Source organism: Phyllobates terribilis, unplaced genomic scaffold (assembly GCF_046119375.1).
Source record: "Phyllobates terribilis strain yellow unplaced genomic scaffold, ASM4611937v1 Scaffold_2__4_contigs__length_985480577, whole genome shotgun sequence".
Taxonomy (NCBI): Eukaryota; Metazoa; Chordata; class Amphibia; order Anura; family Dendrobatidae; genus Phyllobates; species Phyllobates terribilis.
The window spans coordinates 809044829-809071987 of record NW_027362762.1 but is presented as its reverse complement, the minus strand read 5'-3'; the positions used below and the strand labels follow the sequence as shown (position 1 = coordinate 809071987).

Here is a 27159-nt window from a genome sequence, read left to right as displayed (position 1 = left end):
GTCTCTTCAGAGAAGACAAGGACCAGAACTCTAGTGCCACCTACAGGAAGTAGCAATCCTAAAAGTCAATAGTGACCCTTTAACGAGCCTTATCACATGACTTAAGCCCCCATCTCACATAGCGAGATCGCTAGCGAGATCGCTGCTGTGTCACGGTTTTGGTGACGCAACAGCGACCTCACCAGCGATGTCGCTATGTGTGACACTTTGCAGCGATCAGGCCCCTGCTGTGAGGTCGCTGATCGCTGCAGAATGTCCTGGACCTTTGTTTGGTCGTTGCCCTCCCGCTGGTCAGCACACATCGCTGTGTGTGACCAACGGGAGCAGCGATCAGGCTGGTAACCATGATAAACATCGGGTTACTAGGGGCACATGCGCACTTAGTAACCCGCTGTTTATCATGGTTACGAGCCTGCTAAAGTGAGCGGTAACCTCCCGCTCACCGTAGCAGAGTGGTAACCATGATAAACAGCAGGTTACTAGGTGCGCGTGTGCCCCTAGTAACCCGCTGTTTATCATGGTTACCAGCCTGCTCCTGCTTCAGCAGGCTGGTAACCAGGAGCAGGACATTGTGGAAAGATTCTTTCCACAATGTCGCTGCTCCCCTGATCGTTGGTGAGCCTGCCTGTTTGACAGCTCACCAGCGACCACATAGCGACGCAGCAACGATCCCAGCTAGGTCGTATCGTTGTCGGGATCGCTGTAGCGTCGCTAAGTGTGACGGGGCCTTTAGGATATAAGCCAGAGCCAGAAACTCAATTTGCAGATACTGTGTTTCGGGGTACTGACCCTCATTAGTACAAAGTGTGAGTTCTAGTTTGGCTGGGTGAGAGGGGTCAGACCGGTATCTAAGGGGTAACATTGTGGCTTTAAAAGTCTCCTCACAGTGACATGCTTAACATGTCGCTCTCCGCAAGGAGAAATGTTACCCCTTAGATACCAGTCTGACGCCTCTCACCCAGCCAAACCAGAACTCACACTTTGCACTGACGAGGGGCAGTACCCCAAAACATAGTGTCTGCAAATTGAGTTTCTGGTTCTCTCTTATATCCTAAGTCATGTGACAAGGCTCGTTAAATAGTCACTATTGACTTATAGGATTGCTACTTCCTGTAGGTGGCACTAGAGTTCTGGTCCTCTTCCTCTCTGAAGAAACAATTTGTATATTTTATATACATACAGTCCTCCCAACATTCAAAAATGTAACACCAAGAAGAAAGTCATGGAATTATGTAAATCACAGGCTCTATAGACATGGTAATGATGTGCAATTGATGAGAAAATGGAAACAAATTTTTCAAAACCTCTCACCATGTGCAGAGTTATACACAGAGGTACACCCAGTTACACCCCTTAGCTGCTATCATTGAGATAATTAATGATTGCCTGAAGAATCTTCTGTCACGCTGAATGCACTTGGGCACACAAATCCTCAACGTGTGCTCCTGGCTGCTCCCTCTGCAATTGCCGACAAGTGATGTCCCAGATGTGCCCGATGGGAAACAAGTCCGGAGACGCTGCAGGCCATGGTAGCACATCTAGGTCTTGCAGCTGCTCACATAACCACAAGCAATGTGTGGCCTTGGTTTGTAGTGTTGAAAAACTGCTTCTGGGACACTTTCATGTTCCCTCGTGAAATCGACTTCAAGTCGTCACTCACGTGGTCTCCAGACCACTCTCCGGCTATCAGTGCGCCCAAGACAAAAGCGGGACTTGTTCCAACCTCCATTGCCGTATTGGTCGTCAGGACTCACCAGTGTCCACTGACTAAGCTGTTTAGTGAAACGTTTCATTCATCTTGTGCTCATAGGACACTTTTATTATTTGCCGAGGGCAACTATCTTTTGTATTTATGTGATAATGTTTAACTTGTTAAATGTAGATGTAAATGTCAGAATTGGCAATCCAAAATTTATCTACCATTACCATCGGATTTATTTTTTCGGATTTTTGTTTATTTTTTTGGTAGAATTTTTCCCACAATGAGCTGTAATTGGTGACACAAGTTGTTGCTGTTTAAAGGCTGTTTTTTGTGGGCGAACCGAAGTTAAATGGGGCTGAATAATCAATAATCATTATCCATTTCATGACCTGGCCATTGTACTCCCCCAATCTGACAAGGCATTTTTTATTTTTTCCGTTTACAAGGCGTATTTAGCCTCTTGCCTGCATAGCAGAGCTGACTATCTCCTGCTCCCTCCTTGCATTCAACAATCACATGACCGCTCGCTCCAGAGTAGGAAGCACTGTTTTTTTTTTTTAAATCGGATAAATTTTTATTCATTTAAAGATAGGATAATAAAATACATCTTCAGTACAATAATTTCACATTTTCTTATTATCAAAAAGAACCCCTCACCCACCTTCCCTCCCCTTTTACGGACGACCATAAACCCTTATCGTTATATAACATATGTTTCAACGTCTTATAATCATTACAATGTGTTTTATAATGTAATCATCGGATTCTTTCCTCCAAAAGCATTATCATTAACACATCTTCCATGGTGCCCATAGGTTGTCACTGAGTTTGGCGTTTTTCCTTTTTAAATACATTTTTTCCTCCATTCGTACCACATACTCCACCTGCCTTATATACTCCTGTCTAGAGGGAGGCTCCGGTCGCACCCAATACCTAGCTATTACTTTCCTAGCTGCATATAAAAGTCTGGCAATTGCCAGTTTTGTGACATCATTCCCCACAAGTTCTTCCACATATCCCAGCAAGCAAACTACCGGATCCCTAGGAATTATACAGTGATATCGTCCTTCAATTAGGACAGCTACTTCAGACTAATAGTTTGCAAGCTTTGGGCAGCTCCACATAACATGTAATATATCAGCATTTTCTGACCCACATCTTGGGCAATTCGAATTCTCCCGTACCCCTATCCTGAACAAAAAATCGGGTGATCTATATGCTCTATGTACAAGAAGTAACTGGGACATTCTGGCAGGTTCATTTAGAGACAATTTAGGAATATATTCCAAAATGGATTCCCACCTGTCATCTTCAATGGTACCAACGTCTGCTTCCCACCTCTCCCTCGCCAAAACAGGATATTTCAATAGAAAGATGTGAAGCAGATCAGCATACACCTTAGATATGACGCCTGCTGTACATCCCCCCATACAAATATAGTCAATAACAATATCCTTTTGAACAGACAGGTTCTTGATTTTCCTTTGCTTAATAAACGCATGTTTAACCTGCGTATACTGATAGCTGTGTCTGTCTAATAAATGAAATTCCTCTTTTAGCATCTCTAAGGTTTTGATGTTTTGGTTATCCATCAGTTGGTAAATGTACTGTATACCCCTTACCACCCATCCTCTCAGCTCTCCTATCTTATAAAATTCACCTAAATTTCCGTTATTCCAAATAGGAGTATACATAGACATTCCCACTATACCTCTAATCCTCTTCACCCTCATCCACAGTTTATGGACTAAGCCACAGGTCGGGTATGACCTACCTTTCTTCACAAAAAGTCCCGATTCTAGGCCCACCACCAATGGACCCTTTTTAAGATGAGCTTCCAAAACCGCCTGGATAGTCCCCTTCGCCGCCTTCAGTGCCCACCCTCTAATATGCTGGGACTGTGCTGCCAAAAAGTATATCCACTGGTTTGGTAAGGCGAGACCCCCCTCTTCTTTCGGCCTCTGGAGAGTCTCCAGCTTAATCCTGGGTTGTCCTCCACCCCAAACCAGATCCCTAAATATTGAATTAATACGCTGGAACACCGACCGAGGGACCCACACAGGGGAGTTATGTAAAACATATAGCAATTCGGGCATCAGCACCATTTTAAGAAGATTGGTGCGTCCCACCACCGAGAGGCACATTTTGCTCCACGTAGATGCTTTATCTTTTAATTTCCCAATTATCGGGTATACATTCAACTGGAGGTATTCCTTTACTGGTAACGTTATTGTAATTCCAAGATATTTAAACTCTCGTACTAATTTAAGTTGGGTACGTTCCACCTGTTCAACATCTAAGCCATCCAGGGTATCTATTTCCATAATATGAGATTTATCCCAATTAATTTGTAACCCATATAACAGGCCAAATCTATTGATGACAGCTATTGCACCATGTAATGACGCTTGAGGGTCCTGTAAGAATAATAAAATATCATCTGCGTACAACGCTATCTTCTCCTCAACCATTCCATACCGAAATCCCTTTACCACGTCTGACTGTCTCATTACAGAAGCCAGCGGCTCTATGGCCAGGGCAAATAACAGCGGGGACAGGGGGCAGCCCTGTCTGGTTCCTCTTGTCATATCAAATTTATCTGATCGTTCCCCATTTACTCGTATACGCGCCCTGTAGCTAGAATAAAATAACTTTACCCAGGCCACAAAAACCGGACCAAATCCCATCAGTTGGAGAACACGCCAGAGATAGCTCCACCCCACACTATCAAAGGCTTTTCGTGTGTCCAGTGAGACTACAACTCTATGCCCAGCATTGTCAGCGGCCAATTGCATGTTAAAAAATAATCGCCTCAAGTTAATGGCCGTTGATCTATGCGGCATAAAACCTGACTGATCTGAGTGTATAATACTGGAAACTACACGGCTTAATCGGTTAGACAATACTTTAGCTAAGATTTTAATATCAGCCGGTAGTAGAGATATGGGTCTATACGAATCTGGCTGTGTCCGGTCCTTATCCTCCTTGGGCAAAACCACTACTGTAGCCTCCCGCATTGACTCCGGTAATTCTCCCACCTCCAAGGCCTCCAGAAACACATCCTTCAATTTTGGCAATAGTATATCTCTAAAATGTTTATAAAATTCTGTTGGTAGGTCATCTGCTCCTGGGGCTTTATTATTTGCCATTGAAGCCAGAGCTTCCTCCATCTCCTCCGCCGTCAGGGGGCCTTCCAAGCTATCCCTAGCCTCCTCACTAAGTCTAGATATCTGGGTTCCCCTCAAGAATTGGTCTATGTCATCTCCCGTATTACTTAACTTAGAATGATATAGATCACCATAGAAGTCCCTAAACACCTTCAAGATATCTCGCGTTTCAGTGACTAAGGTGCCAGTTGGATCCAGGAGACTGTATATACAGTTAGGTCCATATATATTTGGACAGAGACAACATTTTTCCAATTTTGGTTCTAGACATTACCACAATGAATTTTAAACAAAACAATTCAGATGCAGTTGAAGTTCAGACTTTCAGCTTTCATTTGAGGGTATCCACATTAAAATTGGATGAAGGGTATAGGAGTTTCTGCTCCTTAACATGTGCCATCCTGTTTTTAAAGGGACCAAAAGTAATTGGACAGATTAAATAATTGTAAATAAAATGTTAATTTCTAGTACTTGGTTGAAAACCCTTTGTTGGCAATGACTGGCTGAAGTCTTGAACTCATGGACATCACCAGACACGGTGTTTCCTCCTTTTTGAGGCTCTGCCAGGCCTTCACTGCGGTGGTTTTCAGTTGCTGTTTGTTTGTGGGCCTTTCTGTCTGAAGTTTAGTCTTTAACAAGTGAAATGCATGCTCAATTGGGCTGAGATCAGGTGACTGACTTGGCCATTCAAGAATATTCCACTTCTTTGCTTTAATAAACTCCTGGGTTGCTTTGGCTTTAGTTTTGTGTCATTGTCCATCTGTAGTATGAAACGACGACCAATCAGTTTGGCTGGATCTGAGCACACAGTATGGCTCTGAATATATCAGAATTCATTCGGCTGCTTCTGTCCTGTGTCACATCATCAATAAACACTAGTGACCCAGTGCCACTGGCAGCCATGCATGCCCAAGCCATCACACTGCCTCCGCCGTGTCTTACAGATGATGTGGTACGCTTTGGATCATGAGCTGTACCACGCCTTCGCCATACTTTTCTCTTTCCATCATTCTGGTAGAGGTTGTTCTTGGTTTCATCTGTCCAAAGAATGTTCTTCCAGAACTGTGCTGGCTTTTTTAGATGTTTTTTAGCAAAGTCCAGTCTAGCCTTTTTATTCTTGATGCTTATGAGTGGCTTGCACCGTGCAGTGAACCCTCTGTATTTACTTTCATGCAGTCTTCTCTTTATGGTAGATTTGGATATTGATACGCCTACCTCCTGGAGAGTGTGGTTCACTTGGTTGACTGATGTGAAGGGGTTTCTCTTCACCATGAAGATTATTCTACGATCATCCACCACTGTTGTCTTCCGTGGGCGCCCAGGTCTTTTTGCATTGATGAGTTTACCAGTGCTTTCTTTCTTTCTCAGGATGTACCAAACTGTAGATTTTGCCACTCCTAATATTGTAGCAATTTCTCAGATGGGTTTTTTCTGGTTTTGCAGCTTAAGGATGGCTTGTTTCACCTGCATGGAGAGCTCCTTTGACCGCATGTTTACTTCACAGCAAAACCTTCCAAATGCAAGCACCACACCTCAAATCAACTCCAGGCCTTTTATCTGCTTAATGGAGAATGACATAACAAAGGGATTGCCCACACCTGTCCATGAAATAGCCTTGGAGTCAATTGTCCAATTACTTTTGGTCCCTTTAAAAACAGGGTGGCACATGTTAAGGAGCTGAAACTCCTAAACCCTTCATCCAATTTTAATGTGGATACTCTCAAATGAAAGCTGAAAGTCTGAACTTCAACTGCATCTGAATTGTTTTGTTTAAAATTCATTGTGGTAATGTCTAGAACCAAAATTAGAAAAATGTTGTCTCTGTCCAAATATATATGGACCTAACTGTATATCCCTGTTCTCTCTGCGCTGCCGCTATAATAGACAACAGGTGGCCAACTTTTTCACCTTCTTCATAAAAGGCAGTTTTTTGAAATTCCCTCTTTTTTCCCCCATTGGCTAGAAATATTTTATCCACTCCTTTTTGAGCTTCTCTCATGGTCTGTTGCGCCTCTACGGTGGGGTTAAGCACCAATTCCTCCTCTGCTCTCTTCAGCACGGCCAATGCCTCTCTTTCCTTCATTCTGTTCTGATTTTTAACTCTGGAAATATCTCGGATCAGCAAACCCCTAACATAAGCCTTCACTGTGTCCCACACAGTTCCTATGGCTGTACTTCCCACGTTATTCTGGAAGAACTCCTCCACTTCTCCTGCTATTTTCTGAATATCCACCGTTTCCAGCCAAACTGGGTGAACCTTCCATTCCTTCCGCCCACCGCCCCCACATATACCGGACCTCAGCTCTACCAACAGTGAGCAATGATAGGATACTCTCTTAGGTATTCAATATGCATAATGTTTTGGTCAATCATCCCATTTCCAAGGGCTAGGTCTATTCTAGACATAGAGCCGTGTGTTGAAGAGTAGCACGAGTATGTCCTCACTCCCACATGTCTCACTCTCCACAAATCTATCAGGCCCACCTCTGATACATACTTAGCAAAGGGTGTCTCCTCCTCTCCGTCATTTCTTCCCGAATGCCTATTAGTTTTGTCCCAAATTTTATTCATTATATTGTTGACATCCCCAATCAGCAACACAGGAATCCCTACCCAATGCCTCGTGAGCTCTATAATCTCCTGCAGTTTCTTCCCAGTGTATGGCGGTGGAAAATACACTGCCACCACACAATATAATTTGCCATAAAGTCTGCAAACTAGAAAAATGGATTGCCCGTCTTTATCTATTTTAATCTCAACCTCCTCGAACGGAGTTCCCACATGCACCAGGATAGAAACCCCCCTTGCATATGCAGAATAGGTAGAATGGTATGCTCTTTGGACCCACTTCCTCGCTAAAAAAACAATTTTGTCCCTTGTCAGGTGTGTTTCCATAAGGCAGATAATGGAGGGCCCTCGAGCAAAAATATTCTGCAGAATAGTGGCCCGTTTCTTACGGTCCGCCAAACCATTTATGTTCCAGCTTAATACCTTAACCATACCCGCCATTGTTTATCAGAATCAATATCTGCGTATATAACCACATCATACAGTTCCTCCCATGCCGTTCGCCCCCCCCACCCGTCTCCTTCCCCCACCCATACCCAAAACTAAAATAACTTCTAACCCTTCTAACCATCCCTGTCACCCCCAATCCTCCTCCCAATTTGTCGTTCCGTTCTCTCTCTCTATCCGAGAGTGGGTGAATGAAACCGGCCTATTCCACCAGATAATCCCTCCCGCCTAAACTTCAAAGAGACAAGAACCGAATGTCTTCCCCAAGGTCTCTCCCGCCTTATGAAAAACATATTAGATAACAAGTATATAAACTGTATGCATCGCCAGCACACCGCCATCGTCCAGAATCAAACTTATATCCTGCAACAATCAGTTAAATGCAGTTGAAAAAGGACAGCAAATGATAAGTATAGACACATGCACAAAACATATATTCTGCCTCTCTTCAGCTGTCTTTGTATTCCCGCACTCTTCTAGAGTTCTTTTCAATCCATTCCAGAGCTGCTTCTGGAGATTGGAAAAAGTGAATTCTACCCAGTGCAACCAGTCTCAGCTTGGCCGGATACATCATAGAATATGCAAGTCCCATGTCTCTCAATTTTTTTTTTACATCTCTATAACTCATGCGTAATTTTTGCACCGTGGGTGAATAGTCTGAATAAAACAAGATATCTTGACCATCTATTGTTAACTCCTTAGTCTTTCTCGCCATACGCAGGATAGTGTCTCTGTCTCTAGAATTTAAGATCCTAGCCAACATGGCTCGGGGAGCTGCTCCTGGAGGCTGGGGTCTCAGTGGGACTCTATGAGCTCGCTCTACAACAAAGACTTTTGATAGTTTATCGGTTTCAAATTTTTCCAGCAGCCAATTCTCAATAAATTCTGTAGGGTTTGATCCTTCTGCTTTTTCTGGGACCCCCGCTATCCTGACATTATTACGTCTTGACCTGTTTTCCAAGTCGTCGTTTTTAGCAATAACATCATTTAACAGCTTGTCCTACTTTTTTTGAGCAGCTTGTAGAGATATTATGGTGTGCTCAGCCATGCTCACTCTTTCCTCTACCTCTCCTGTGCGGACATCGGCTTTCTGCATGGCAGCTTTAATATTAGTAATTTCTGCTTGCACACCAGTAACCTGCTTTGATAGCTTAGTAAGCGTTTGTTTGCAATACGACACCACAGTAAACACATCTTTCAAAGTGGGTTCTCCCACATCAGGATCAACAGCAGACTCCACATTTTTGTCCTGCTCATCTTCTCCAGAGCTATCAGCCTCACAGTCCACTGTACCTATTGAACTCTCCTGATCCTCATTTTCTGCCCCAGCCTCCCCCTCTGAGAGTCTAGCTTTATTATTACTTGCTTCCACCCTCGCAAACATCTCCAGGCGTGCAGCAGCCGACATCCTCCTGGAGCACGCTGTGTTTTCTCTGGCCGCCTCCTCCTGAGCTACGGCGCCATCTTGGCCCCTACCTCCTCTTCCAGGGCCGGAATCTCGCTGCCTGGTGCGGGTCATTACGGCAGTCCTGCTTGTCAGGAACGCTCCCCGGGGCGACAGGAGACCTTCCCCCACGATCCAGCGGTACTTCAAAGGCTTTGCGGCGTCCTGGCTCAGCGCACACAGCTACGGTCGGCGGGAGAGTTCCAGACCGCGTCTTCTCACATCGCTGGCTAGGCCACGCCCCCAGGAAGCACTGTTAGGACTTCTTATTTTGTATACACAGCAATGGGGAAGGCTGAGACAGCAATGAACCGTTTCTGCCTTCTCTATGGGGAGTACGGCTGTGTGTGACTGCCAACTCCCTGCACCCTCAGCTGCACAATGTCCGGCAGTTGTTATACTATGCAGTGACTTTTTAGTACATTTTAAAACGTCACTGCAGAGTAGAATGTGGACCGCCTGGATGTATATAGTCTGAGAGACATCAGGAAGCAGTTACCGTAATAAGATTATTCTGTTCCTATACAGTTTAATATTTCCATCAGTAAATCCTCTGTTAACACAGAAAGGTATGTTAACACACTGGTAACCCCCCTTTTATTAAAAATAAGCACTGGAGGCTGATTCTCCCATAGCCTGTGACAGCTTATTTACATATAAGAAAAACACCAAGGTTACTTACCGGTAGACGGTTTTTCCTGAGCCCATGACAGCACACCTTGAGAGAGGATCCGCCCCACCAAGGACAGGAAACCATCTGAAATAAAAGGGCGGCACCTCTCCCTCGCTTCAGTTGTTTACAGAGCATTGAGAGGACCTCCCTAAACAGGTTAGGCATATAACCAACACCCACAATATACATATACACACCACCCAAAACAGTGCACACCAGGGTGTGAGAAACATAGAAAAAATAGGGGGGGGGGGGGGGACTACGGGTGCTGTCATGGGCTCAGGAAAAACCGGCTACCGGTAAGTAACCTTGGTGTTTTCCCCTCCCCCATGACAGCACACCTTGAGACAATTTTGGAGAATTTATGATCACCCTAGGGAGGGACCACCGCCTGAAGTACCCTTCTCCCAAAGGTGAGATCAGAAGAGGACAGATCCAACCGATAGTGCTTAAAGAAGGTGGATGGTGTAGACCAAGTAGCAGCCCTACATACCTGCTCGATCGAGACGTCTGCCCTCTCTGCCCAGGAGGTTGCGACACGGCTCTGGTGGAATGAGCCCTCACATTGTCCGGGGCTGGAACCCCTTTGGACATATAGACTAAGCAAATGGCCTCCCTATGCCACCTAGAGATGGTACCGTTGGACACCCCGTGACCTTTCCTACTCCCTTGATAGGCCAGGAACAAGGAATAGTCCTTCCTCCACAGACTAGTCATGTGAATGTACTGTAGCAGGGACCTCCTAACATCTAGGCTATGGAACCTGACTTCCCCTGGGTTCTTGGGATTGCTGCAGAACGAGGGTAGCACAATCTCCTGACTACGGTGAAATCTAGATACCACCTTGGGAAGGTATGCTGGATCTGGCCGCAAGGTGACCCTATCCTCAAAGATTTGTGTGTAAGGAGGATTAACAGAGAGGGCCTGCAGATCACCCACCCTACGGGCTGACGTTAAGGCCACTAGGAGGATGGTCTTGAGGGTGAGAATCTTTGGAGAGACCTTGTGTAGGGGTTCGAACAGTTCGCTGGTAAGAGCGTTCAAGACTAAATTCAGGTCCCAAGGAGGAACTCCCATGGACCTAACCGGTCCTGCTCTGGCACAGGACTTGATAAACCTCGAGATCCACATATTCCCAGCCAGATTACAATTATAGAGTGCCCCCAAAGCTGAAACCTGAACCTTAAGAGTCCTTGTAGCTAGACCCAGGTCCCGCCCCTTTTGTAGAAATTCCAGGATCCCTTTGATCGGAGGTCTGCTCTATAACGGGACATCTATAAACTCTAGGAATTTACCACAAACCCTACTATAAATCTTAGTTGTAACTGGTTTTCTGCTCCCCAATAAAGTAGAAACTAAGCCTGGTGAAAACCCCTTGCTACTCAATAGTGACCTCTCAAATTCCATGCCGCAAGATGGAACCCCCTGGCCTGGGCATGGAATACTGGTCCCTGCATGAGAAGGTCCGGCCTTTCTGGTAGAATCCAGGGATCTGACGCCGACATTAGCCGAAGCAAAGAGAACCAAGGCCTCTTGGGCCAAAAAGGGGCTATCAGAATCACCCTGGCGCCTTCCTCCCGGATCTTCCTCACCACTACTGGAATCATCACTAATGGTGGAAAGGCATAGGCCTTCCTGAACCCCCAAGGAATCTGGAGGGCATCTACAGCATGGGGATTCTCTGCCAGATTTAGGGAGCAAAATCTCTGCACCTTCCTGTTTGCCCTTGTGGCGAACAGGTGTATGTCTGGCTGCCCCCATAACTGGACAATCTGATGGAAGACCTCCGGGTTTAACCCCCACTCCCCCTTCTTAGGGTATGGCGGCTTAGAAAATCTGCTTTCACATTTTCTACCCCCTTTATGTGAAGGGCGCTGAGGGATGGGAGGTTTCGCTCTGCTAGACGAAGGATCCTGTCTGCCACCACCATCAGAGGGCGTGACCTTGTCCCCCCCCCTGGTGATTTACATAGGCTACTACTGTCCGATTGTCGGACCTGACCTGGACATGGTGATCTTGGATATGAGGGAAGCCCCTGAGGGATCTTTCTACTGCCCAAAGCTCCTTTATGTTTGAGGATGCCCCCATCTCGTGGTAAGCCCAGTGACCCTGTATTGAGAGTTCTGCCAGATGACCCCCCCATCCGGAACTGCTTGCGTCGGTCGTAATTATCTGATCTACTGGTCTGGACCACTGAACGCCTGCGGTCAGATTTCCCCTGACTGTCCACCACGAAAAGGAATCTACTACTTCTGGGGAGAGAGAGAGCCTGCCTTCTAAATGCCCGTTGCAGGACCTCTGTGCTGACAGGGCCTCCCACTGAAGCCGTCTCGTATGCCCCTGAGCCCACATTACTGCTAGGAGACAGGCCGTCATAGAACCCAGGAGGGACATTGCCTCTCTCAGAGACATCACTGGAGCTTGAATGGCCTTCGAGACTAACGCAATCAACCTGCAGGCTTGGCGATGAGAGTCTAGGATTAGACCCAGAAAGGTCTGAGTCCTGGAGGGGGTAAGTCTTGATTTTTGGAAATTCACTAACCACCCCAGCTGATGCAACACTTCCGTGACCTCTAGGAGCTGACTGGAGCAGTGGACTTCTGATTTCCCTATTATCAAGAAGTCGTCTAAATATGGCACGATCATTACGTTCTTGATCTGTAGAAAGGCTGTCACTTCTGCTATTAGTTTCGTAAATATTCTCGGGGCAATGGAGAGGCCAAAGGGTACGGCAGCAAACTGAAAATGCATCAGCTCCCCCTGAATAGACAGGGCTACTCTCAGATATTTCTGATACTCTGGATGGATTGGGACGTGATAATATGCGTCCTTCAAGTCTATTACAGCCATAAAGCAGTTGTGATGTAAGAGCTTCACTGCCGAGCTTACTGACTCCATCTTGAAAGTCTGGTTTTCTACTACCTGGTTCAGACTCCTGAGGTTGATGATGGTCCTTAAGGACCCGTTTGTTTTTTTTATCATGAATAGTGGGGAATAGAGCCCCTTCCCTCTCTGTGGTGTTGGTACTTCGAGAAGGACCCGCTTCCCTACTAACTCTAATACCTCTGTTTCCAGGGCTAACTGTTCTTCCTGGACCTTCCGTAGAGGGGTAATCACAAAGGTCCGACAGGGGGTCTGGTTGAACCGGATCTTCAGGCCCCCACTGATGATTTTCAGAATCCAGGGGTTTATTGTAACCTCCTCCCAAGCTGGAAAAAAGTGGGAAAGCCTTCCACCCACTTCCAGCCTGGCGTCATTGGGAGGATCTCTTTGAACTTGAGGATGGTCCCCCAAACATGTAGCCCGACTCCTTTTTGGTCTTGGCTTCCCATCTCCTTTTGTCTCCCGGAGGACGACCCCGATTAAATTTCCTCCTCCGAAAATGAAATCTTCTTGATTCCCCCGAAAATCCCGGGAACCCTTTGCTTTTATCGCCTGCTTTTTCTAACAGGTCTTCTAATTCTTGGCCAAACAGGAGTCTACCGTCACACGGGAGGGAGCACAGCTTCTGTTTTGAAGGTAGGTCGCCTGGGCAACCTTTGAGCCACAAGGCCCGCCTGGCCGCGTTAGATAGTCCCGCTGCCCTAGCTGAAAGCCTGACCGAGTCTGCTGAAGAGTCTTCCAGGAAGGCCGATGCTGCTTGCATTAGAGGTAGATCCGCAAGAATTGCCTCTCTGGAAACCTTTTTATCTTTAAGCTGGTCTTCCAGCTGTTGGAGCCACACCATCAGGGATATCGCCACACAGGGGCCAGCCACCGCTGGTTTTAGGCCTCCTGCTCCCTCCTCCCACGTGTGGCGCAGGAAGGAGTCGGCTCTTTTATCCAGGGCGTCTTTTAGGACGCCAGAGTCCTCCAAGGGCAGGGAAGATTTTGTCGATGACCTTGCTACAGTCCCGTCTACCTTGGGGATCTTATCCCAAGGTTCCGCGTCCTTCTCTTCGAAGGGGTACCTTCTTTTAGAGAAGGAGGGTAAAGCCCCTGATCTCTCTGGTCTCCTCCACTCCCGGTCAATGAGGCCCTGAATCTTACGGTTAACCGGAAATGAGCGTCTCTTTTTCTCTCCCAAGCCCGCAAACATGATGTCCTCCCGGGATTTAGATGCTCTCTCTTCCTCCAGACCCATGGTTGATCTTACTGCCCTAACCAGCCTGTCTGTATTCTCAATGGGGAAGCAGGGTCTACCGCCCCCCGATGAGGAAGAGGACGACGAATCCCACTGCTCCTCGGACTGGGAGGAATCAGAGACGGAGGAAACCTCTCTACGGGGTCTTTTCTTCCCTCTAAGGAACCCTTTCAGGGACCCCTGAACTTCTGCGTGCACTATGGACTTCAAATTTGCAGCGAAATCCCGGGAATTCTCAGCTATGGTTTTGGTCACACAGCCCTGGCAAAGTGGTTTCTGCCACTCTTCAGAGAGGGAAGCTTGGCAAAGGGCACACATCCTATGCTTTTGCTTGGCACTACTCTTCTTAGGCTCCTAAAAAAAAAGAAGCACATAAGAGACTTCCCGTTACTAACCAGTGACATTCACGAAGCTCACTCATCTGCGGAGGTCACAAACGGGTACCGGATTCGGAGGCTGCCGCGGAACCGATGATTCCATTCTGGATGGTCCCGAGGCACTTGAAGCCTTACTCCTGCGGCTGCCGCTACGATTACTCGAGCGGCTGTCTGTATGCGATGCATCCCTCTGCTTTTTCCGTTGCTGGGGGGGGGGGGGGGGTAAGCTGCTGCTCCTGGTTATCCTGGTCAGCCATGTTTCAGGATAGCCCCCCCCCTTAAAAATAGGGCCATCCATCCTCCTCCGGTTCGTGGGCCCTCCCCCTTCCCCAGGCCCGGGCTCCGGCCTGGAGCGCTTCGATGGGCGCCGCCATCTTGGATCGGGCGCCGCCTCCTGACGTCACCCAGCGCGCTGCTCCCAGCGTGCCCTGCGCCGTGACGTCAGGCGCGTCACACCCGGAAGCGCTGCCGCACGGCAGGGGGAGGACGGCGCCGCGGTCTCCGGGAGGACAGAGCCTGCTTCACCGCGTGCGCCCCGCCCGGCGCAAAAAACCCCAGGGGAAGCTGCGGACGGCGCTTCTGGGATACTGAACCCGGTGCACAGGCCAGTGCCCGCTCTTCCACACCGGGACAGCCCCAGGTAAGTCTTCTTTCTTCCTGAGACAGGTTCCCATCAAGGACAGGAAACCAACTGAAGCGAGGGAGAGGTGCCGCCCTTTTATTTCAGACGGTTTCCTATCCTTGGTGGGGCGGATCCTCTCTCAAGGTGTGCTGTCATGGGGGAGGGGAAAACATGGATTTCTCTGGAATAAGACATCGATCTCAAATATCACTATGTTATTTTATTCAGCTTCCCATGACATACATGCCCATATAGATGGCTTAGGAGGATAGATCCTACTGACAGATTCCCTTTCAGTAAGCTTAAATGGGTTGTCCAGTCTCACAAGAATAGTCTGCAGGCGCTCTGTGACTGCAAACCGTCGAATGCTAAAAGTGTGTGATGTGCGTGCTATCATAATTCCCCTTTATTCCCCGTGCAGCTGGGTAGTCCTGGTATGAGATATGCAGTACCAATTAATCTCATCCGACTTCTCTCAATTCTCTTCCAATGAAAGAAACGAGTTGAGACCAGACCATTTTACATGACGAACGAGTGTTCTAGGTAACTTGTTTAGACTGGCCTAATAGAAGCAAGAGGCCCTAGAAACACTCATTCCTGATTATCAGCCAGTGTTAGGCTATGTGCCCACGATGCAGAAATGAAGCAGAAAATTTCTGCAGCATTTCTGCATCTCCCTGGCAGAAAAAACGCATGCAGATTGTGCATGCGTTTTTCCTGCAGAATACATGCGGATCCACATGCGTTTCCGCATGCAGATTGAGAAGCGCTTTCCAGGCGATGTCAAGCACTTTCCAAGTGATGCTAACTAGTTCACACTATATAAATCCATGCAAACAGCATGGATTTATACAGTGTGAACCGTAAAAATTAAAACAAATAAAGCTATACTCACCCCCGAGGCCCCGGTGTGTGCTGCAGCGCTCGTTCCTGTCTGGTTCCCGGCTGCCGGCATATCGCGAGACAGAGCGGTGAAGGGCCTGCGGTCACATGACTGTGACGTCACCGCAGGTCCTCAAGCGATGCCGGCATTCAGAGAGAAGACGCTGGACAGGTGAATATAACTTTATTTGTTATTTTATTCTTTTTTTACAGGTACAATGGTGCCCAGGTCTGGATGAGAGTCTTCTCTCCTCCAGAACTGGGTACCATCCGCACATGGAGACGCATAGAAGCCGCTTGTACAAATGTAGAGTCGCGGTTTCTATGCGTTTCAATGCAAGTCAATGGCGGAAGTTCCGCTACGCTTCCGCAAAATTAAATGACATGCTGCGGATTTTTGTACGCAGCATAAACGCTGCGGAAAAATCCGCAGCATGTGCATAGAACATGCGGAATCCCCTTGGGGACCATGGGGTGCGGATTACCTAGCGTTTAACAAGCGTTTATGCTGCGGAACTTCCGCAGCATAAACGCTTGAAAAACGCTACGTGGGCACCCAGCCTAAATGGACTACTCAGACAACCCCTTTTTGAATGCTACATTCCACAATGTAAAATAACAGCCTGTACTGGCATCCAGTTACATCGGCGCCTGGTCTCCTGGGACTCACTTTCTTATATCACCTGAGCCCTGCAGAAATTGACATCCGGAAGAAGTGAGAATTGCTGCTCCTTTCTGACCTTTTTCCGAATGTAAGTTACATTCGAAGGAAGTGAGAGTGAAGTGGCCTGCAGGACTCACGTGGCATAATAATATAATGCAAGCCACAGAAGACCCAGCAACAAAGTCACTGGAATGGCGCTGGCCCCAAAGGTGAGTACAGGCTCTTTATTTTTTACATTGGGGTATATAGCAATTGTGAAGGGGTTGTCTAAGTAGTAGGCAAGTGATAATTTTGAAATTTTTGATGTGCATCATTTTATCAATATTTGTTCAATGTACAGGTGATTAAAATTTTGTGTGTGCTGCATGTCTCTGATATATGTGTGTGTGTGTGTGTGTGTGTGTGCGTGCTTGCGCCCACATGTGTCTGATAGGGGAGTGCAGTGTGTGTGTGCTGTATGTGTCTGATATGTGAGCGCTGTGTGCTGCATGTGTCTGATATGTGAGAGCTGTGTGCTGCATGTGTCTGATATGTGAGAGCTGTGTGCTGCATGTGTCTGATATGTGAGCGCTGTGTGTGCTGCATGTGTCGGATATGTGATCTCTGTGTGTGCTGCATGTGTCGGATATGTGATCTCTGTGTGTGCTGCCTGTGTCTGATATGTGAGCGCTGTGTGTGCTGCATGTGTCGGATATGTGAGCGTTGTGTGTGCTGCATGTGTCTGATATGTGAGCGCTGTGTGCTCCCTGTGTCTGATATGTGAGAGCTGTGTGTGCTGCCTGTGTCTGATATGTGAGCGCTGTGTGTGCTGCATGTGTCGGATATGTGATCTCTGTGTGTGCTGCCTGTGTCTGATATGTGAGAGCTGTGTGCTCCCTGTGTCTGATATGTGAGCGCTGTGTGCTCCCTGTGTCTGATATATGAGCGCTGTGTGCTGCATGTGTCTGATATGTGAGAGCTGTGTGCTGCATGTGTCTGATATGTGAGCGCTGTGTGCTGCATGTGTCTGATATGTGATCTCTGTGTGTGCTGCCTGTGTCTGATATGGGAGCGCTGTGTGCTGCATGTGTCTGATATGGGAGCGCTGTGTGCTGCATGTGTCTGATATGGGAGCGCTGTGTGCTGCATGTGTCTGATATGTGAGCGCTGTGTGCTGCATGTGTCTGATATGTGAGCGCTGTGTGTGCTGCCTGTGTCTGATATGTGAGCGCTGTGTGTGCTGCCTGTGTCTGATATGTGAGCGCTGTGTGTGCTGCCTGTGTCTGATATGTGAGCACTGTGTGCTCCCTGTGTCTGATATGTGAGCACTGTGTGCTCCCTGTGTCTGATATGTGAGCACTGTGTGCTCCCTGTGTCTGATATGTGAGCACTGTGTGCTCCCTGTGTCTGATATGTGAGCACTGTGTGCTCCCTGTGTCTGATATGTGAGCACTGTGTGCTCCCTGTGTCTGATATGTGAGCACTGTGCGCTCCCTGTGTCTGATATGTGAGCACTGTGTGCTCCCTGTGTCTGATATGTGAGCACTGTGTGCTCCCTGTGTCTGATATGTGAGCACTGTGTGCTCCCTGTGTCTGATATGTGAGCACTGTGTGCTCCCTGTGTCTGATATGTGAGCACTGTGTGCTCCCTGTGTCTGATATGTGAGCACTGTGTGCTCCCTGTGTCTGGTATGTGAGCGCTGTGTGCTGCCTGTGTCTGATATATGAGCGCTGTGTGCTGCATGTGTCTGATATGTGAGCGCTGTGTGCTCTGTAAGTGTCTGATATGTGAGAGCTGTGTGTGCTCCCTGTGTCTGATATGTGAGCGCTGTGTGTGCTGCATGTGTCTGGTATGTGAGCGCTGTGTGCTGCATGTGTCTGGTATGTGAGCGCTGTGTGCTGCCTGTGTCTGATATGTGAGAGCTGTGTGCTGCCTGTGTCTGATATGTGAGAGCTGTGTGCTGCCTGTGTCTGATATGTGAGCGCTGTGTGTGCTGCATGTGTCTGGTATGTGAGCGCTGTGTGCTGCATGTGTCTGGTATGTGAGCGCTGTGTGCTGCATGTGTCTGGTATGTGAGCGCTGTGTGTGCTGCATGTGTCGGATATGTGAGCGCTGTGTGTGCTGCATGTGTCTGATATGTGAGCTCTGTGTGTGCTCCCTGTGTCTGATATGTGAGCGCTGTGTGCTCCCTGTGTCTGATATGTGAGCGCTGTGTGCTGCCTGTGTCTGATATGTGAGCGCTGTGTGCTGCCTGTGTCTGATATGTGAGCGCTGTGTGCTGCCTGTGTCTGATATGTGAGCGCTGTGTGCTGCCTGTGTCTGATATGTGAGCGCTGTGTGCTGCCTGTGTCTGATATGTGAGCGCTGTGTGCTGCATGTGTCTGATATGTGAGCGCTGTGTGCTCTGTAAGTGTCTGATATGTGAGCGCTGTGTGTGCTGCCTGTGTCTGATATGTGAGCGCTGTGTGCTGCCTGTGTCTGATATGGGAGCGCTGTGTGCTGCCTGTGTCTGATATGTGAGAGCTGTGTGCTGCATGTGTCTGATATGTGAGCGCTGTGTGCTGCATGTGTCTGATATGTGAGCGCTGTGTGTGCTCCCTGTGTCTGATATGTGAGCGCTGTGTGTGCTGCCTGTGTCTGATATGTGAGCACTGTGTGCTGCCTGTGTCTGATAAGTGAGCACTGTGTGCTGCCTGTGTCTGATATGGGAGCGCTGTGTGCTGCCTGTGTCTGATATGTGAGAGCTGTGTGCTGCCTGTGTCTGATATGTGAGCGCTGTGTGTGCTCCCTGTGTCTGATATGTGAGCGCTGTGTGTGCTGCCTGTGTCTGATATGTGAGCGCTGTGTGCTGCATGTGTCTGATATGTGAGCGCTGTGTGTGCTCCCTGTGTCTGATATGTGAGCGCTGTGTGTGCTGCCTGTGTCTGATATGTGAGCACTGTGTGCTGCCTGTGTCTGATAAGTGAGCACTGTGTGCTCCCTGTGTCTGATATGTGAGCACTGTGTGCTCCCTGTGTCTGATATGTGAGCACTGTGTGCTCCCTGTGTCTGATATGTGAGCACTGTGTGCTCCCTGTGTCTGATATGTGAGCACTGTGTGCTCCCTGTGTCTGATATGTGAGCACTGTGTGCTCCCTGTGTCTGATATGTGAGCACTGTGTGCTCCCTGTGTCTGATATGTGAGCACTGTGTGCTCCCTGTGTCTGATATGTGAGCACTGTGTGCTCCCTGTGTCTGATATGTGAGCACTGTGTGCTCCCTGTGTCTGATATGTGAGCACTGTGTGCTCCCTGTGTCTGATATGTGAGCACTGTGTGCTCCCTGTGTCTGATATGTGAGCACTGTGTGCTCCCTGTGTCTGATATGTGAGCACTGTGTGCTCCCTGTGTCTGATATGTGAGCACTGTGTGTGCTCCCTGTGTCTGATATGTGAGCACTGTGTGCTCCCTGTGTCTGATATGTGAGAGCTGTGTGCTGCATGTGTCTGATATGTGAGCGCTGTGTTTGCTGCCTGTGTCTGATATGTGAGCGCTGTGTGTGCTGCATGTGTCGGATATGTGAGCGCTGTGTGTGCTCCCTGTGTCTGATATGTGAGCGCTGTGTGCTCCCTGTGTCTGATATGTGAGCGCTGTGTGCTTCCTGTGTCTGATATGTGAGCGCTGTGTGCTCCCTGTGTCTGATATGTGAGCGCTGTGTGCTCTGTAAGTGTCTGATACGTGAGAGCTGTGTGCTGCATGTTTCTGATACGTGAGCGCTGTGTGCTGCATGTGTCTGATATGTAAGCGCTGTGTGCTCCCTGTGTCTGATATGTGAGCGCTGTGTGCTGCATGTGTCTGATATGTGAGCGCTGTGTGCTCCCTGTGTCTGATATGTGAGCGCTGTGTGCTCCCTGTGTCTGATATGTGAGAGCTGTGTGCTGCATGTGTCTGATATGTGAGCGCTGTGTGCTCTGTAAGTGTCTGATATGTGAGAGCTGTGTGTGCTCCCTGTGTCTGATGTGTGAGCGCTGTGTGCTGCCTGTGTCTGATATGTGAGCGCTGTGTGCTCTGTAAGTGTCTGATACGTGAGCGCTGTGTGCTGCATGTGTCTGATATGTGAGCGCTGTGTGCTCCCTGTGTCTGATATGTGAGCGCTGTGTGCTCCCTGTGTCTGATATGTGAGAGCTGTGTGCTGCCTGTGTCTGATATGTGAGCGCTGTGTGCTCTGTAAATGTCTGATATGTGAGAGCTGTGTGTGCTTCCTGTGTCTGATATGTTAGCGCTGTGTGCTCTGTAAGTGTCTGATATGTGAGCGCTGTGTGCTCCCTGTGTCTGATATGTGAGCGTTGTGTGTGCTGCATGTGTCTGATATGTGAGCGTTGTGTGTGCTGCATGTGTCTGATATGTGAGCGCTGTGTGTGCTGCATGTGTCTGATATGTGAGCGCTGTGTGTGCTGCCTGTGTTTGATATATGAGCGCTGTGTGTGCTGCATGTGTCTGATGTGAGCGCTGAGTCTGATATGTGAGCGCTGTGTGCTGCCTGTGTCTGATATGTGAGCGCTGTGTGCTGCCTGTGTCTGATATGTGAGCGCTGTGTGCTGCCTGTGTCTGATATGTGAGCGCTGTGTGCTGCCTGTGTCTGATATGTGAGCGCTGTGTGCTGCCTGTGTCTGATATGTGAGCGCTGTGTGCTCTGTAAGTGTCTGATATGTGAGCGCTGTGTGCTCCCTGTGTCTGATATGTGAGCGCTGTGTGCTGCCTGTGTCTGATATGTGAGCGCTGTGTGCTCCCTGTGTCTGATATGTGAGCGTTGTGTGTGCTGCATGTGTCTGATATGTGAGCGCTGTGTGTGCCGCCTGTGTCAGATATGTGAGAGCTGTGTGCTGCATGTGTCTGATATGTGAGCGCTGTGTGTGCTGCCTGTGTCAGATATGTGAGAGCTGTGTGCTGCATGTGTCTGATATGTGAGCGCTGTGTGCTCTGTAAGTGTCTGATATGTGAGAGCTGTGTGTGCTCCCTGTGTCTGATATGTGAGCTCTGTGTGCTCCCTGTGTCTGATATGTGAGCGCTGTGTGTGCTGCATGTGTCTGATATGTGAGCGCTGTGTGTGCTGCATGTGTCTGATAGGCGGCACACACAGCGCTCACATGTGTCTGATATATGAGCGCTGTGTGTGCTGCATGTGTCTGATGTGAGCGCTGTGTCAGATATGTGAGAGCTGTGTGCTGCATGTGTCTGATATGTGAGCGCTGTGTGTGCTCCCTGTGTCTGATATGTGAGCGCTGTGTGTGCTGCCTGTGTCTGATATGTGAGCGCTGTGTGTGCTGCCTGTGTCTGATATGTGAGCGCTGTGTGTGCTGCCTGTGTCTGATATGTGAGCGCTGTGTGCTGCATGTGTCTGATATGTGAGCACTGTGTGCTGCATGTGTCTGATATGTGAGCGCTGTGTGCTGCATGTGTCTGGTATGTGAGCACTGTGTGCTGCCTGTGTCTGATATGTGAGCGCTGTGTGCTGCATGTGTCTGGTATGTGAGCGCTGTGTGCTGCATGTGTCTGATATGTGAGCGCTGTGTGCTGCATGTGTCTGATATGTGAGCGCTGTGTGTGCTGCCTGTGTCTGATATGTGAGCGCTGTGTGTGCTGCCTGTGTCTGATATGTGAGCGCTGTGTGCTTCCTGTGTCTGATATGTGAGCGCTGTGTGCTCCCTGTGTCTGATATGTGAGCGCTGTGTGCTCTGTAAGTGTCTGATACGTGAGCGCTGTTTGCTGCATGTGTCTGATATGTGAACGCTGTGTGCTCCCTGTGTCTGATATGTGAGCGCTGTGTGCTCCCTGTGTCTGATATGTGAGAGCTGTGTGCTGCCTGTGTCTGATATGTGAGCGCTGCGTGCTCTGTAAGTGTCTGATATGTGAGCGCTGTGTGCTCTGTAAGTGTCTGATATGTGAGAGCTGTGTGTGCTCCCTGTGTCTGATATGTGAGCGCTGTGTGCTCCCTGTGTCTGTATGTGAGCGCTGTGTGCTCCCTGTGTCTGATATGTGAGCGTTGTGTGTGCTGCATGTGTCTGATATATGAGCGCTGTGTGTGCTGCATGTGTCTGATATGTGAGCGCTGTGTGCTCTGTAAGTGTCTGATATGTGAGCGCTGTGTGCTCCCTGTGTCTGATATGTGAGCGCTGTGTGCTCCCTGTGTCTGATATGTGAGCGTTGTGTGTGCTGCATGTGTCTGATATGTGAGCGCTGTGTGTGCTGCCTGTGTCTGATATATGAGCGCTGTGTGTGCTGCCAGTGTCTGATATGTGAGCGCTGTGTGTGCTGCCAGTGTCTGATATGTGAGCGCTGTGTGTGCTGCATGTGTCTGATATGTGAGCGCTGTGTGTGCTGCCTGTGTCTGATATGTGAGCGCTGTGTGTGCTGCCTGTGTCTGATATGTGAGCAGTGTGTGTGCTGCCTGTGTCTGATATGTGAGTGCTGAGTGTGCTCTGTAAGTGTCTGATATGTGAGCAGTGTGTGTGTGCTGTATATGTCAGCGTTGATTGCGTGTTGCGTGTGTCTGATATGTGAGTGATATAAGTACCACTAAAATAGAATAGGACCTGAACAGCAGCAGCTCTGGGATAGTGAGCAATTCTGTATGTGACTGTATGTGAGATTTTCTTTCTTTATCCACCACTTGAGTCCCAATGCCATCTTTGTACGACACAAAACCCCTTAAAGTAGAAAAAGATGACAATGTGGCCCTCCGACTAAAAAAAAAAGTTGTGTACCCCTGACATGGAGGATTTAAATGGAAGGTGAAATCTGGGAAGGAAGTTAAGAAAAGAAAAGATTAGGCTGAACTATGGGGAAGTAAGTATTGCAAATATATGAGAAGTGCAACGTGTGACAGTCAGGTGGCGGTGCACGTATAGGGACTGCTTCTTTAAGATAACAACACCCATTTTAAATTTAGTTCCACTTTACATGGTTTAGGACTGAAGAAATTGTAGCTAAAAAGGAAGAGTAGGATTTTAAAACGTTCTTACATAGTACTGTGGTTTTCTCTATAAAAATGTGGTCACATTTGATTAACAAATGGCTTCCTCCTTAATGCTATTTTCACATTACATGATATTAATTACCTTGGACTTTCAAAGCTGCTGTTTCCTATATCAGGGCTAAAAAGGGACAAGTCATTAAAGGGAATCTGTCACCCCTGGGACATTTTCACCTATTAATATGGGCATACAGGTGATGGAATGATTAAGCTATCTTACCTGTGGTCTTCTGCTGACACTGGTATAGGGGTAATGTCCCCCAATTCTGACAATATCCCCCATCCTGGTATATATGCCGCCCCCCTTCCTTTTATACGTGGTCCCCATCCCCATCCTGGTATGCCTGGCATCCCTCCATCCTGGTATGCATGGCACCCCTCATCCTTATTCTGGTATGCATGGCACCCCTCATCCCTATCCTGATATGCATGGTATCCCTCATCCCTGCCCTGGTATGCATGGCACCCCTAATCCCTATCCTGGTATGCGTGGCACCCCTCATCCCTGTCCTGGTATGCGTGGCACCCCTAATCCCTGTCCTGGTATGCGTGGCACCCCTAATCCCTGTCCTGGTATGCATGGCACCCCTAATCCCTGTCCTGGTATGTATGGCACCCCTAATCCCTGTCCTGGTATGCATGGCACCCCTCATCCCTGTCCTGGTATGCATGGCACCCCTCATCCCTGTCCTGGTATGCATGGCACCCCTCATGCCTGTCCTGGTATGCATGGCACCCCTCATGCCTGTCCTGGTATGCATGGCACCCCTCATCCCTGTCCTGGTATGCATGGCACCCCTCATCCCTGTCCTGGTATGCATGGCACCCCTCATCCCTGTCCTGGTATGTATGGCACCCCTCATCCCTGTCCTGGTATGCATGGCTCCCCTCATCCCTGTCCTGGTATGCATGGCACCCCTAATCCCTGTCCTGGTATGCATGGTACCCCTAACCCCTATCCTGGTATGCATGGCACCCCTAATCCCTATCCTGGTATGCATGGCACCCCTAATCCTTGTCCTAGTATGCATGGTCCCCCTAATCCCCATCATGCTGCACATTAAAAAAAAATAAACACTCCTACTCACCTCTCTTCTCTCCTCCAGCGCTGCGTCCAGTCTGCTCGCACTGATCTCTCCATGTGAGCCGCGCATGACATCACTGCCATGCGCGGCTCACAAGGATAGGACAGCTGCCGGAAGTCACTGCTCCCCACGCCGGGACTGTCCGCGGGGAGCAGTGACTTCACTCTCCTTCATAGCCGGGACACAGCGGAGCCGCGCTGCGGCTGCTGCAGCTGCCGGCTATCTCCTCTGCCCGCTCATTAAAGGGCATGAATATTCACCCCCTCCCCATGCCCATGGGCGTGGAGAGAGGTTGAATATTCATGCCCTTTAACAGCGGGCACAGGAGATAGCCGACAGGAGCCGCAGCGCGGCTACACTGTATACCGCTATTAAGGAGCATGAATATTCAGTGCTCCCCACGCTCCATGGGCGTGGGGAGCAGTGAATATTCATTTTCTTTAGCAGCGGGGACTGTGTAGGCTGCAGCGGGCGGCTGCTGCCTCCTGTGCCCCGCTCCTCCACCGATACCGCTCCCCCCACACCACACATAAATATACACACCCCCCCCCCAACATTCGGACTATAAGACGCACCCCCCATTTTCCTCCAAAATTTTGGAGGAAAAAAGTGCGTGTTATAGTCCGAAAAATACGGTATATTTTAATTATATAAAGTAAAAATATAATTTGTACTGCAGAGTGAATGGCATACAACAGAGACTTTTTTAAATCATCTAATGCATTTTATGGTAAATGTAAATGCTGCCAATAAAAATGATATCTTGTCTCTCAGAAACAAGCCATTATTTGGCAATGTAAATGGAAAATAAGCTAAAACTGGCCGAGGAGGGAAGGACTTAATGGACTAATTTAACTTGTTAGAATTGACCAAAGAATACAGTCCATTCACTCATACCCTAATGTACATACAACCATCAATGTACAAATGGTTTCATCAAACTAATATGCAGTGTAAGGATGGATACAGTAACCTTACATAGCAAGTATTCTGCATCATCCCGTAATTGCTACTTGTTGTGATAAATGTATTCAGACATTTTTTTTCTTGTAGCAGTTTATATACAGTGGGGAAAATACGTATTTGATACACTGCCGATTTTGCAAGTTTTCCTGCCTACAAAGAGTGAAGAGGTCTGTAATTCTTATCGTAGGTACACTTCACCTATGAGAGACAGAATCTTAAAAAAAAAAAAAAAAAAAAAAACAATCCAGAAAATAACATTGTATGATTTTTATATAATTAATTTGCATTTTATTGCATGAAATAAGTATTTGATACAATAGAAAAACAGAACTTAATATTTGGTACAGAAACCTTTGTTTTCAATTACAGAGGTCAGACGTTTCCTGTAGTTCTTGACCAAGTTTGCACACACTGCAGCTGGGATTTTGGCCCACTCCTCCATACAGATCTTCTCCAGATCTTTCAGGTTTCGAGACGGTCACTGGGCAACATTCAGTTTCAGCTCCATCCAACGATTTTCTATTGTGTTCAGGTCTGGAGACTGGCTAGGCCCCTCCAGGACCTTGAAATGCTTCTTACACAGCCACTCCTTAGTTGCACTGGCTTTGTGTTTTGGGTCATTGTCATGCTGGAAGTCCCAGCCACGACCCATTTTCAATGCTCTTACAGAGGGAAGAAGGTTTTTGGCTAAAATATCACAATACCTGACCCCATTCATCCTCCCTTCAATACGGTGCAGTTTTCCTGTTCTCTTTGCAGAAAAGCACCCCAAAGTATGATGTTTCCCCCATTATGCTTCATGGTTGGGATGATGTTCTTGGGGTTGTACTCATCCTCCTTCTTCCTCCAAACACGGTGAGTGGAGTTAATACCAAAAAGTTCTATTTTGGACTCATCTGACCACATGACCTTTTTCATGCCTCATCTTGATCATCCAGATGGTCATTTGCAAACTTCAAACAGGCCTGGACATGTGCTGGTGTGAGTTGGGGGACCTTGCGTACCCTGCAGGATTTTAATCCATGATGGCTTAGTGTGTTACTAATGGTAATGTTTGAGACTTTGGTCCCAGCTCCCTTCAGGTTATTGACCAGGTCCTCTCATGTAGTTCTGGGCTGATTCCTGACCTTTCTCAGAATCATCCTTGCCCCAAGAGGCAAGACATTGCATGGAGCCCCAGATCGAGGAAGAGTGACAGTCATCTTGTGTTTCTTCCATTTTCTAATAATTGCGCCAACAGTTGTTGCCTTCTCACCAAGCTGCTTGCCAATTGTCCTGTAGCCCATCCGAGCCATGTGCAGGTCTTCAGTTTTGTCCCTGGTGTTCTTAGACTGCTCTTTGGTCTTGGCCCTGGTGAAGAGGTTGGGGTGTGATTGATTGAGTGTGTGGACAGGTATCTTTTATACAGGTAACGAGTTCAAACAGGTGCAATTAATACAGGTAATGAG

The 27159-nt window shown here is 48.1% G+C and overlaps 1 protein-coding gene across 9 annotated transcripts in view; it reads left to right on the top strand.

Annotated features, from left to right (window-relative positions):
* The window catches only part of TSPOAP1 (TSPO associated protein 1), a 191802-nt gene that overhangs the window by 146843 nt on the left and 17800 nt on the right, over positions 1-27159 (top strand). The window lies entirely within an intron of this gene.